The sequence below is a fragment of the Nanorana parkeri genome, unplaced genomic scaffold (genome assembly GCF_000935625.1).
Source record: "Nanorana parkeri isolate BGI_ZX_2015 unplaced genomic scaffold, ASM93562v1 scaffold1225, whole genome shotgun sequence".
Classification (NCBI taxonomy): Eukaryota; Metazoa; Chordata; class Amphibia; order Anura; family Dicroglossidae; genus Nanorana; species Nanorana parkeri.
Window position 1 is genome coordinate 69793 of NW_017307493.1, and position 12687 is coordinate 82479.

The window sequence follows — 12687 nt, forward strand, 5'->3', positions numbered from 1 at the left end:
CCCCATGTAAGCTGTATTCTTTCCACTGATCCTCAATGTAGACACATCTTCCTCTGAGCACTAATGCACGGGAGGTCTTCTTCCACAGGTGGCCTATGTAAAGGGGGCTTTCTTCAACTGACCATATATGCATGTCACTGACCACGAATGTAGGGGGCCCTTCACTACTGACCATTATCGTAGGAGGTCACCGCTCCCACTGAAAACACTAGTATATTGGGAATTGGACATATAGTTTTAGTTGAGTTCCCTGAGGCCTAAAATTATTGCTAAGGTTCTTCTGGGGTAAAAAGGTTGACAGACTACCTTGGATCACATTGTTTGGGTGCTGAACATTTTCTGAAAAATAACAAATAAATAAATTACCAATACAAAGTTTTAGTAAACACATATGCAGAAGTTCAGTTTTAATATACCATATAAAAAATATGCAGATTATAAATATATAGCAGGTGTGGGCGTATTGTCTTTACACTCAGAACACTTAAGATTGTGACTTTTTATAATGGATAAAATGATTAAAAATGATACCAAGAACTTTATTTATTAAAAAAACTTACAGGAACTAATGTTTTCATTCAACATTGAAATAAAGGCACCCTCTGTGTTTCTCTATGGTCCATCTAAAAGTGAGTTGAAGACATAGCCACCATAGACTATACTGCTAGTGATTACATCTGAGAATTCATTAATACCGGACATCTGAACCTTCCATTTACCTATAATAAGAAAACATGGGAGCAGTTTTTTTCACTCTGACCTCCTCTGAGTATAATACATATGAAAAAGTGACACATCATGGAAAAGAGTATGTCTAGACATGGAAGAGATCTGAGTATTTCTAATATTACAGATTTTAGTACATTTCAGTAAGATCTCCAAATATCCCCTCAATGTGAGCTGGGTTAAGGAGCGTTTAGATTGTAAATTATGTTTACACTCTGTACCCTGATCCAGAGATCTACAGAATATGCTAGCCCTAAATTTCATACATTGAATACTGCCCTGTAATCTTTTATTAGTACATGGCAGGTCCAAATAAGTCTACAGTGAGATCAATGAGCAAAACCTGCAGTCAGAAGTGATCAGCAGAATGACAGAAAGACTAAGTTGCAGATTTGATTATATTTGAGTATAAATAAAGTATATCAAAATCCACAACTCTGTACAGTTTTGAATAGAACGTCTAGGTTTTTATTCCTGGCTCTAACATTTGCCAATGCAACAAGGGTTCTCATTGGAAGATTCCCTTTCTATTCCTGTTCTAGTGGCAACTAACAATTTTGGATTTTTCTTCACTTTACGTCCTGGTATCAATAACATTGATTCATGCAAGTTACCACTGTGGACTATTTTTTATGATCTGTATATGTTGGTATAGTGATTATAATTGCCTGAACTTATATTTTTCTGATTCGCACAACAACATTTGATAAGTAATTTATAGAGGTGCACCGAAATGAAAATTTTTAAAACGAAACCGAAAATAAAAAATGTCAGGCCGAAACCGAAAATCATTTATTTTCTAACCTTTTTACATTTTTAAAAATATTTTATGTTTATTTATTTTTCATAAACTTTTAAAAAATTGTATATTTAATTTTTATTTGTTTATTTATTTTTAATAAATATTGTTATTTTTTTAACTTTACTGTGGGGGCTTTGGCGAAATATCAGGGCTATAAACAGACCCCTGATATTTCCCTTTTAAAATAGGATTAAGAGATTGGGGACACATAGTCCATAATCTCTTTTTCTGCAGCCCCTGTTATAAATGAACATGAATCATCTATACTGAGTGTTTAGATCACTTCCTATTCATTCATAACTGGTACATAGTAACTCATACTATGTCCAGTTATTTACAAACAGTCAGTTATAATCTGTTCGCTGACTGCTTGTACTGCTCTCCATCCCAACTCGCTGTCACAGTTGAGTCGGCGGTGCGGGGAGAAGAGCTCGGTCTAGTTTGACAACTGACCCCTCCCCCTTACTGCCGACTCGGGCTACTGTGGCAGCGCACTGCTGTCTCCGCCCCACACCACTCTCCACCTTGATCATTCAGAGGAGGCTGAGGGGGACAATGTGGGAGGAGAGCTCCTATGACACACCGGGTGTTCACAGTTCTCTCTTCCCCGCACCACTCGGCCTCCTCTGACAGTTTCTCTCCTCCCCGCTGCGCTGTGCTGTGTCAGAGGGGACACAGAGCAGTGCACAGCAGGGATGAGAGAAACCAGGGATGCACTGCAATTTTGGCCGAAAGATGGCACTTTCGGGATTTTGACAAAAGTGCCATTTTCAGCCGATATGTTTCGGTGGCCGAAATTTTGGTGCATCCCTAGTATTTTCTTTAGTCTCTTATATTATTATGCATTTGGTATGTTTTTTTTTATAGAAATGGGAACCACAATATTTGTCACATTTATATTATTTTGATTTATTCATCTCCCTATGTAATTTTTGGACATTGCAATTTACTTTGTGATCTCACATGGGGCACCTGTATTTTATCTTGTAACTGTATGCTGACTAAAATGCTAATACAAAGAGTTAATTAAAATGGATAATAAAAAGCATGGCAGACCTGTGTAATACCTTTATGTTGTACATACATCAAGTTCTGTTTAAAAAATAAATGAAATAAATGTCACAGCAAAGAAAGCAACCATATTGGCCACCATATTTAACAAAAATATTAAAATATTCAAACAGCAATGAACTAATGTTGTCTTAAATATAAAGCTCTGTAAGTACTGGCATCCCTGCTTCAAGTTGGGTTTCCCTTCTGTAACTGTTCCTGGCTTTCATTGTCAGATTGTACTAAATTTATTGATATGGCTTATGACAGATTCAAATATGTGTTTGCACTTGGCAACAGTCAATATGCATATAATGCCAAATGCACCTGCATGTATCTGGCATTGGTTGGTACCCAACAATGTCAAAATGGGAAACTTGGCAGGCATTTCATACCCACACCAAGTGCCCACTACTGCCAGGTCATTGTCACTGAGATCAAAAACTCAGAGCATAGTTCACCCATTTATCAAGCTTTATTTGGCTTTCTGTTGAACCAACCAAGATTATATCCCATGAAAACCAGGGTCGTGCTTTTCGAATTAAAATTTTTATTGAACCTTTTGATAGATGATCCTGTACAAATCCTCCAATTAAAATTTCTATTCTCGTAATAATATTAGAGATTTCTACAATCAGATTGATCAACTACCATGCATAACTTTATACTATACAAACGAACTGACTAAAAGCTTTATGATTTTTGTATATTACACTCTTATCCCTTTATATTTCTTACAGTATATCATTTATTATAATTCATTATTATAATTACTATTATTATATACATAAATAAATAAATAAATAAATAGAGAAAAACAGTTACATACATAATAAAGCATACGTGTTAACATGTCATGCAAGGTACACGTAGTCAAAATGTACTGTAACCCCCAGAGACCTACGGGTGATGACTGTACTTGGACTGCAGGTGGACCCATAGCCATGTCACAGGTGCAGTAAGAGTTTCATTTTCTTGATGTGGCTGTCCCTTCTCTGGCCTTTCATCAACCGACTTTCTTGGTTCCTAGCTCTATGGAAATTAAAACCGTCATTTTGCTTCTGCCCGTAATGTTAATGTACCCGGTCACACTGAAACACAGATGGAGTTTCTAGGATTTTTCTGTTGTGTTTCTTCAAGTGTAAATATGACACGTTAGGCTTAGCCCCTGCAAGGACTGCAAAACTGACACATTATGAATACACATTCGTATATTTTGACTCATGCATTTTTTGTCTATGATTAATTTAAAGAGTAACTCTGATGTTCCCATCCAGTTGATAAGACACACGTATTGTAAGTCAGGAAAGAAAAATACTCATTTTGTGAAGTGTTTTCATTGCCAGTATTATAGATTAACTGTTTATGTATTGTTGGTAGCCATGTTTCCTGTCCAGAGCCCTACAATTACTAAAATACGACAATACAATAAGTATAAACATCATGTCACCTCATTTTCAAAAGTGTCTAAATTAATAATGGTTTGAGTTTCCCATTAATATAAGATTTAACATGTAATAGAAAAGAATAGTTGAAACCTAAGGCCTTGTTCACACCAAATACAGAGCAGATCCGGTCAGGTTTCTGCACACGCACGCTAGTCTTTTAGATGCGTTTTTGACAAGTTTTTGGCTAAAAATTGGCTTTTACGTTTAAAATGGGCTTTCAGTGCGTTCCATGCATTTGCATGCGTTTTTTATGCGTTTGCAGATCCAGAGCAGGTAAAATAGGGCCTGCTGCAGTTTTTACACCTGCTCTGGACCTGCTCTGGAACTACACGCTGCGATGTGAACTGGAGCAAAAAATACCATTGGAATACATTGGACGCAGTTTTGATCCGGTCTGCAACGGATCAGAAAGTCCTGGAGCAAAAGACAAAAGAATAGGCGAAAGGACGGCATGACAGGGTGGGCAGGCAATCAGGGAGTAAGGAGTTAAGGTTAGTAAAGTTGGGTGGGGTTACAGTCACTTACCATCGATTGACCGGGCTCCGGGAGGAGCATCTGGGGTGGTCTGAGTGGGCGGAGGGTGGTCCAGTCAGTCTGGAGCTGGCACACGGTTAGTACTATTCCCCCCCCCCCGTGTCCCACACCTAGAAACATGGCAGAATGTCAGGTTTAGCTAGTTTAATTAATCATAACAGCTGCGGGAGCGAACTGCTCTGCATGGCTTCAGTTATAGGTTTAGTACATTTTTAGGGACTCCCGACACCCCCCCCCCACGATGCGGTGACCGGTGAGGCGGCTCAGCGTGGGACTCGTGCGGGCGCCGGCCAGTCTCATGGTGCGGCCGGCGGCCCCTCCCCCTCCATCTCCATTGCTGTGCCCGGGCTGTCCCAGCCAGTGCCTGACCCCGCGGCGCGCTTTACGAGCGGCCGACGCTGGGGGCACCTGCATCTGACTGAAAAGCCCTCTCTAGTCCGAGGGCGGCTCCGTGACGTCACTGACGCGGGCGCCGGGTCATCGGCAGTCAGGAGGTTCCCCCCGACCTGATGTGCCCATCGCAACCAGCAGCCAGGACTTCAGGAGAGATGCCTGCTGATCGGAGGGGGAGGCGTCGGCCTCTGAGGAGGATGACTTGACAGAAGACGGGCAGCTGGCTTCAGGATTTGCGGCTGTTGGGGGCGCTCCCAGTCAGCCAGGTGAGACCACTTTTTTCGTCCTCTGTTTTAACCTATGCTTGTGTACTTGTTAACCTGTCCTTTTGTAATTTTTAACCTATGCTTTGTACTGTTTAACCTATGCTTTGTACTGTTTAACCTATGCTTTGTACTGTTTAACCTGTGCTTTTGTACTTTTTAACCTATGCTTGTCATTGTTAACCTATGCTTTGTACTGTTTAACCTATGCTTGTCATTGTTAACCTGTGCTTTGTACCTTTTTTAAAACAGTGTTTGTGGGGGGTTCTTGCCTTGGGTCCTCTACTGGGGGTTCTCATGTTGGGGCCTGCCACAAACACCCGGGGTTCTGTTGTTGCTCAGGGTAACGGAAAGGGTTATTGCGGTATCGGTATCGGCGGGGGTCTGCGGGACGGGGTTGCCACAGAGAGTAAATGCTGAGGTTTTTACCGTGCCTGTTGTTTTCCATCCTTCCTCGGTTGTCATGCCAGCTGGCCCTGAGATTTCCGTCATCCAAGGTGAATCGTCCGCTACGCGACATTTGCTCCCCCTACGGGATGGGTCGCATTTTGCTTATAAAATCAGGCCTATGGGTTGGGTGTTTGGCCGTCACTTTCCCATAGCTACTGACGGAGTTAGTAGGTCCGGACATTTGGTAGGTTTGTCTCTGACACACAGGGATGTTCTGTTGTTTTTGGAATTTTTCTTAGAATCCTTCAATGGCCGCTCCTTATGGTGAAGACCCCCCTTTGGTAATGCAGTTTTGGAGCTTTGCACTGACGCGCCCGGTTCCTCGGGTTACGGTGCGTATTTTCCGGGTAGCTGGTGTGCGGAACCTTGGCCCGGGGTATGGCGATCGCCTCCCTATTGCAAAACCTGGTCCTGTTGATCTTGTTTTTTCGGTCGTGAGATTTACCTGTGAACACATGGGGTTGGTACAAGCTATCGACAGCATTACAGCCTCATCGCCTCCTGTTGTACGCCTGCTAGGCATTTGGTCTTGTGCTGTTTGCGACTTCATACCTTTCTTTGTGCCACTTCGTTGCCGGGTGTTTCTAATCCCTTAGCCGACTCGTTATGTCGTCTTCGGTGGGATAAGTAAGGCGTTTCGGCCACCGTGGGGTTCCTTGTCCCTGTTTATCGGTGGAGGTTGCCTTTGGAGGCCTATAGGGATTGCTTCTAAGTCGGCAAGCTGCTAGACAAGGGCGTCGTATGCAAAGGTGTGGCGGGAGTGTTTTCGGTTCATTCAGGTAGTCGTTCAGGTCCCTGTGTGCGTAATGAGTATGGCACTTTTGCGGTACTTTCTTAGTCCACTTATTTCACAAGGTGTCAGTGTTTTCCATCAATACAACCCTGTCAGCCCTGGTGTTCCTTTTTAAATTGTTGGGTTGGGCGGGATTTTTGACGGAAGCGGTGCGGTTCGACAAGCGGTCATGGGCTTGCTGAAGGGCCGACGACGTTTGGACGGGCGCCGCCCGGTTACATTTCCTATTTTGAGTGCTGTTCTTCCACTTTTGAGGCTTCTCTCTACAGGGTGGCTTTTCTTTTCCCAATTTTGGGGCTTTTCGTGTCGGGGTGTTGTGAAGTCAATCATAACCCCGTGCAAGGTGGTGATTTGACATCAGGACGTGTTGCTACTGCCCGAATCTTTTACGATTCTCCTCCTATACTAGGAATGATCATTCCGGATAAGGTTCGTGGGTAGTCCTTCTCTTAGTTTCGGGGTCGGCTTCTATCCTTCCAGGCGGTTCACCCTTCCCGCTGTAACAAGGACACTCCACTGTAGTCCAGGTAAATCAAGTAGAATGCAGTTTATTAAAAGGGCAAATACAAAATAGCTTGAAACAGCAACATAAGACAGTCCTTGTTATGGCTCTGTAGCTTTCCTCAGCTTCAAGACACTCACGCTGCTCACCCCTCGTGAGCCCTCACTCTCTTAGCAGTCTGTACCTCAGGTCCTAGGGTCACCGACCTTCCTGACCTCTCCCAACCACCCCTGGCTGTTCCGTGTGCGTCTAGCATGCACCCGAGGATTTATTAAAAGGGCAAATACAAAATAGCTTGAAACAGCAACATAAGACAGTCCTTGTTATGGCTCTGTAGCTTTCCTCAGCTTCAAGACACTCACGCTGCTCACCCCTCGTGAGCCCTCACTCTGCTCTCTTAGCAGTCTGTACCTCAGGTCCTAGGGTCACCGACCTTCCTGACCTCTCCCAACCACCCCTGGCTGTTCCGTGTGCGTCTAGCATGCACCCGAGGTGGTCTGTGTCCGTGTGCTCCCTGCACACACACAACTCCAACACTGACTCCAGGGTGGAGCTCTCCTGACTCACAGGTGGGGCTTCCTGATAAGGCTGCTCTCAGCCACCTGATTAGCCCAGGCTGGTCAATGGCAACACCTGGCCCCAGGACTGGAGATCTCATCCCACCCAGAGCTCTACGAAATCTCCAGAGCTCCAGATCCCAGCTGAAAATAGGAAAACCTGGAATAACCTGAAAAGCCAGGTTCTTCCTTATAACCTGCTTTACTTTCTGGACCCTCTCAGCCCCTTTGGCTGAGAGTCCTGGGTGCCAAGGTCGCCATCCTCCACCGTGGCATTGGCTTACACTGCCACACCGCACAGGATCTTTCTGGGTTTATTCAGTTTGGTACTCGCCTTTTTACGCTTTCTATCCAGTTCCAGTTTTAGTACTTGTTTGAATAGGGCCCGATGGAGGCTGCCAGTTTGGGTTTCGGGGAGGCTGAAGGGATGCGCATTGGGAGATGGGGGTCCAAGTGGCAGCGTTTGTGTCTATTGGTCGTTTTTTGTAGCGTTGTTTTTTTTTCTGGCATTTTGTTTACATTTGGTTGTGCTGTGTGCTGTTTCGGGACTGTTTTCGCCTTGTCCGTTATTCCTTTGTTTGATTATTTAGGTACCGGCCCGGGTCTAATCTAGGTTCGGGGCCTTTATTACGTTCGGGGGCCCAACATGCCGGATCCGACCGGACGGCAGACAGTTGTGTGTCCATAGCGGTACAGCTAATGTCCGCTGCATAGGTTTGCCTTCGGGGGTTAGGAAATCGGGTGGTCCCGGGTGTCCGCCGTCATGCTCGGCTGGATGGGGGCTCCTTGATATACTGAGCCTGCAAGTTGGGGGCAAGGCGTTGGTCGCTGCTCCATGTGCGGGATTCTTGGGGCCATTTAATTAGATTTTGTAAGGTTGCGTACTTCATTCCCCGACACCATGGTCATTGGGTCGGAGCTCGGGCTCGCACCTCCTGGCGTTTAGCTCGGTCCGTTGATTGTTTCCACAATTGCTGCATGGTGGGAGGGTGCATCTAATGCCGTAGGGGCGGACTTGTGGTTCTTGGGTTTGCAAGGGGCATTCAGACAGCATTGGGTGTGTGGAGGGGCGTCCAAGGGTGAGGTCTCCCCCTTGTTGCTGTGGCGGGTTCAGCAGAGAGAGGTCGAAGCACTATGTGTAGGTAGGTCTCTGCTGTTACTTCCTAGGTTGTCCCTGAGTCGGTGTGTTGCGGCTAGGGGCCAGTGGTTTTCAGGGGTAAGCAGAGATCTACTGTAGCTGAGTAAGGGGTGCCTTCACAGACCTCAGGCCAAATTACGTATAGGGATACAGTTGTGGTATATTGTCATATGTCATGTTTTAAGTGACAATAATACATTATGAGATTTTGTAATAAACGGCTGATACAGCCATTTTATATCCAATCCTGTTTGGTCTTTTATTTGGGGAAATGGAAGTTGAGAAGGGGTCAGATGCTGTAATCAGCTGTTTCATGGTTGGGAAAAAAGATGACTATGCCTTACCCTGTCATGCTCTGCACCTGCTCTGCACTTGGTGTGAACAAAGCCTAAAGGTCAGCACATGAGTGGTTGTCATGGGAAACTGCAGGCAGTTCACAAGTATGATAGGTCAATGGGCCTTACTGATAACACAGCAAATAGTTAGATTCCCCTTTAGGCTCCCATTTTGCATAATAAACTGAATTTTTTTGTGGTCAGCAAAAATGGTCCTTCTTTCATATACTTTAATACATGAAGCTAGGGGCATTTCTAGACCCAGGCTTCCAGAGCACGTGCCCCAGGTAAGTAACGTAAAAAGTATATCAAAGTATATTAAATATAATTTGCTAATTTTTGGTTATGAGATTTTTTTGGATCTTGTATATCGATTCCCACATCTCAGCCAGTAGCTGCATTTTCCCTCACTCCTCACTAAACTGTTTTAGGTAGACAGTTTGTGAATCTAAAAATCTGGCATTTTAATGAATTACTGGATTGCTACACTTACTGTACCTGTACATTGCAATGCATATTTCTTTTTGACTTGATTATTGCCAACTGATGAACAATGACACTTTACTTTTCTAAGCAATTGTTTTTGACTTCAGTAAAGTGGTCATGTTTACGAAATTACAGATCTGACACAAAGAGGATTCTTTTAAATGCCTTTTTTTTAATTACTAGCTTATTCTTATATTGCTAAATTAAAGAAAAACGGTATACAGTGTGGCGGAAGCAGTGGCATTGCAGGGTTATTTTTGGTGTCCTTCTGGGTGCCATATTTTTCTGGCCTGGGGCTGCTGTCTAGGTGCCCAGGGGTGCCCCAGATATTTTAAGGCCCTAGGATTGCCCCAGCATGAAGCTCTTAGGGGCTTGTTCAGTAAGGCACTGTAAAGTGCAATGACTATGTGGAAAGCACTTTTCCGTATATCTAATAATCAGGATGAAAATCTTTACTGAACTGACTACATTGAATTGATATATGATTGGATTTTATAGCTACTGCACAGTATCACTTCAATTTACTGAGGTGCACACAGTCAGCATTAAATATTTTCCTGACATGTCTACATTGTAGTGAAATATGGCTGAAAAATGTAATTGTACTTTGCACTGCATTATTGATCAAACCCAAAAGTGTCTAGTAACCAGTCCACTTGTTGCACTCTTTTTACAAACCCAGCTGCTGTATAGTTATAAAAATGTAAACCTTAAAATGATTGATGTTTAAGTTTAATAATGGTGGGAATAAAGTTAAAGTGGAACTCCAGGAATGATCTTTTATGGAAACTTACATTGGTCCAGCTTGGATCAATGTAAGTATGTAATAAAAAAATTAAAAACATGTAGTGAAAAATGTTATGTATGTTTTGGTTTGTTTCCTCTTGTGCTGTTTTAACAGTTGAATAAATATGCTTTTAATACTGTACTTACCTGAGGGCCGCCTAAAGAAGAAGCAGGATCTCAACATTTCTGTGAAATGTGTGGAGTCACTTGTCTATATAGTACTGGGATTACCAATGTGTTTGATCTTTAGTGTATACCAACTTTAAGATACGATATGGTTTGATGTATTGATATATGGTGAATTAAACACTTTATGGAATAATATTGGCCCAGTTTTTACTATGAGACAAGCTCTAAGGATTTGATTACTTATGTTTGGATATGACGATTTGTATAATATGAATGAATTGCTCTTAATAATAAAAACATTATTTTATGTAAATGTAACCTCATTGTGATGGCACCATTAAATTCCGTCATGATTGGTCTTTTTTAAGCAAATTAGATTCAATGTGAGTATCCCTATGTGATCTCCGGAGGGCAGATGAGGATGCTGTAAACTAGTGTAGTAGTCCATGCTACATACAGTAATAGCTGTGATCTTTTGACTGCGGCATCAGCTGCTTTCCCTTTCCACACTGAACACAAGGAGTTGCTAGCTTGGCACCACCGCCATTCAGAGAATGCCTTGTATTCACTAGAAAAATATAAAGCTTTCTTTGAATGGCAAAAGAATAAATTCACTCTCAGCACTGCCATATTGAATAATGTCATGTGTTCAAGCACAGAAAGTGGATAGGTTTGCTGTTATTGAACTGATAAGCTATTGTCTATGAAGTTGCTTTGATTTATATAAAATGTATCAGAACTGCCGGGTTTTTCAAGATTGACTACACAGCAATAACAGCATGAAAAGTAAGGACAATCTCTCCACTGGCTCTACTAGCATTGTCATTCTAGCTTACGTAACAAATTCAATGGAAAGATAGAATGCAATGCTTATTTTTAAAGCACCAAATACATACTGTATGTACCTACAGTGTACATGTGAATAAGATTTCTTCAATGCCTCCCATAATATGTATGGACATTGTGATAGTTTTTGTGCCAGACAGGATACCATCATGAACTATGGTCAGTGCCAGAATAAAACTCCCATCAAATACAAAAATGGTAAATGATTACACAAACACAAATATTATATCAATAAATAACCATAGTTATTGTTTTCATAGAACAGAAAATTAAATTCTAGAGACGCCCGCTCAGATCGAGAGAGCTCCTGGCCGGCCGTTTTTTTGCTACGGCCGGCCCGGAGGTAGTTAAATAAAAAATAGTTTTATTAATAATTTGTAAACTGCATGTATTTGATGCAATAAAGGCAATACAAAAATGAATATACAATTTACAGGTATTCATGCATATACAAGTCAGGCGATCATAAAATTATTTCATTTGTGTACCTTGCCTGTTCCAGGACAAATCTACTCATATAACATAAATAGTATAATCAGGGATGTTTTTATATCCAGCCAAAACTTGGATGAGCTCAGGTTCGGATAGAACACAGTCCGAACCTGAGTGCCATGGGGCCACCTGCCCAATCATGTGCCTTTGAAATCAGACGTGTCTCAGAAAAAGGAAAATACCTGTTTCTGTGTAATGTCACAATCTGTTTGACATATAATTGGAAAGATTGCATACCTTTTGGGTGCATATAATAAATGTACTAGTCTGCCAAGCTTTAGGTGGCACAGGACTCCTTACAAGCCATGGTCACTGCGACATAATGGAGTTTGTCGCAACAATTCTGACAATTTTTTACATAACATCCCTGTGCAATTTCTTACTATGCACCACCATTAGTTTATTGGGCCCAATGACATTTTCATCTGACTTTCCCTAACTACATACTTGTTCCGGATCAGTGACTCAGTGTGGATTGAAGCTAAAGCATCAGAAGATATTATTTTCAGTAGGGGGCTAGCAATGGCAGCCCCATAATTTCTCATGAAAGCTTCACTTTATTTATTTGTAATATTATATGGACAATTCCATTTTTAATTACTGAAAGGTATAAGAGGTTTTGACAAAGAAGGAGTTAATGTATCATATACAGGTGTTGCCCGTTCTGGCAATTCTCTGTTCTAAATTTATCAACTGCAAACCTGTGAACCAACAAAGACCTGTCATGCTTGGCACAAACAGAAGCAAGAATGGGAACTGAAACCCATTACTCTAACTTGAAAGACGGAATCTAGAGTGAAAGATGCACCTGTCGTAGGGTATATTCAAATGATTACCAGAATAGATGTCTCAAGGGACTTGGTAGCATTAGTAAGTAAATCAGGTATCAATTGTGTATGACTAGATTGATAGAAATCAGATTACATATTGAACCAATTTATAAAATAAAACTACATA

At 42.1% G+C, this 12687-nt stretch overlaps 1 gene segment (V, D, J or C); it reads left to right on the forward strand.

Annotated features, from left to right (window-relative positions):
• LOC108797099 overlaps positions 1–12687 on the forward strand; it is a 49373-nt gene that overhangs the window by 34116 nt on the left and 2570 nt on the right. The window contains exon 5 of the V gene segment in view: positions 10160–10164.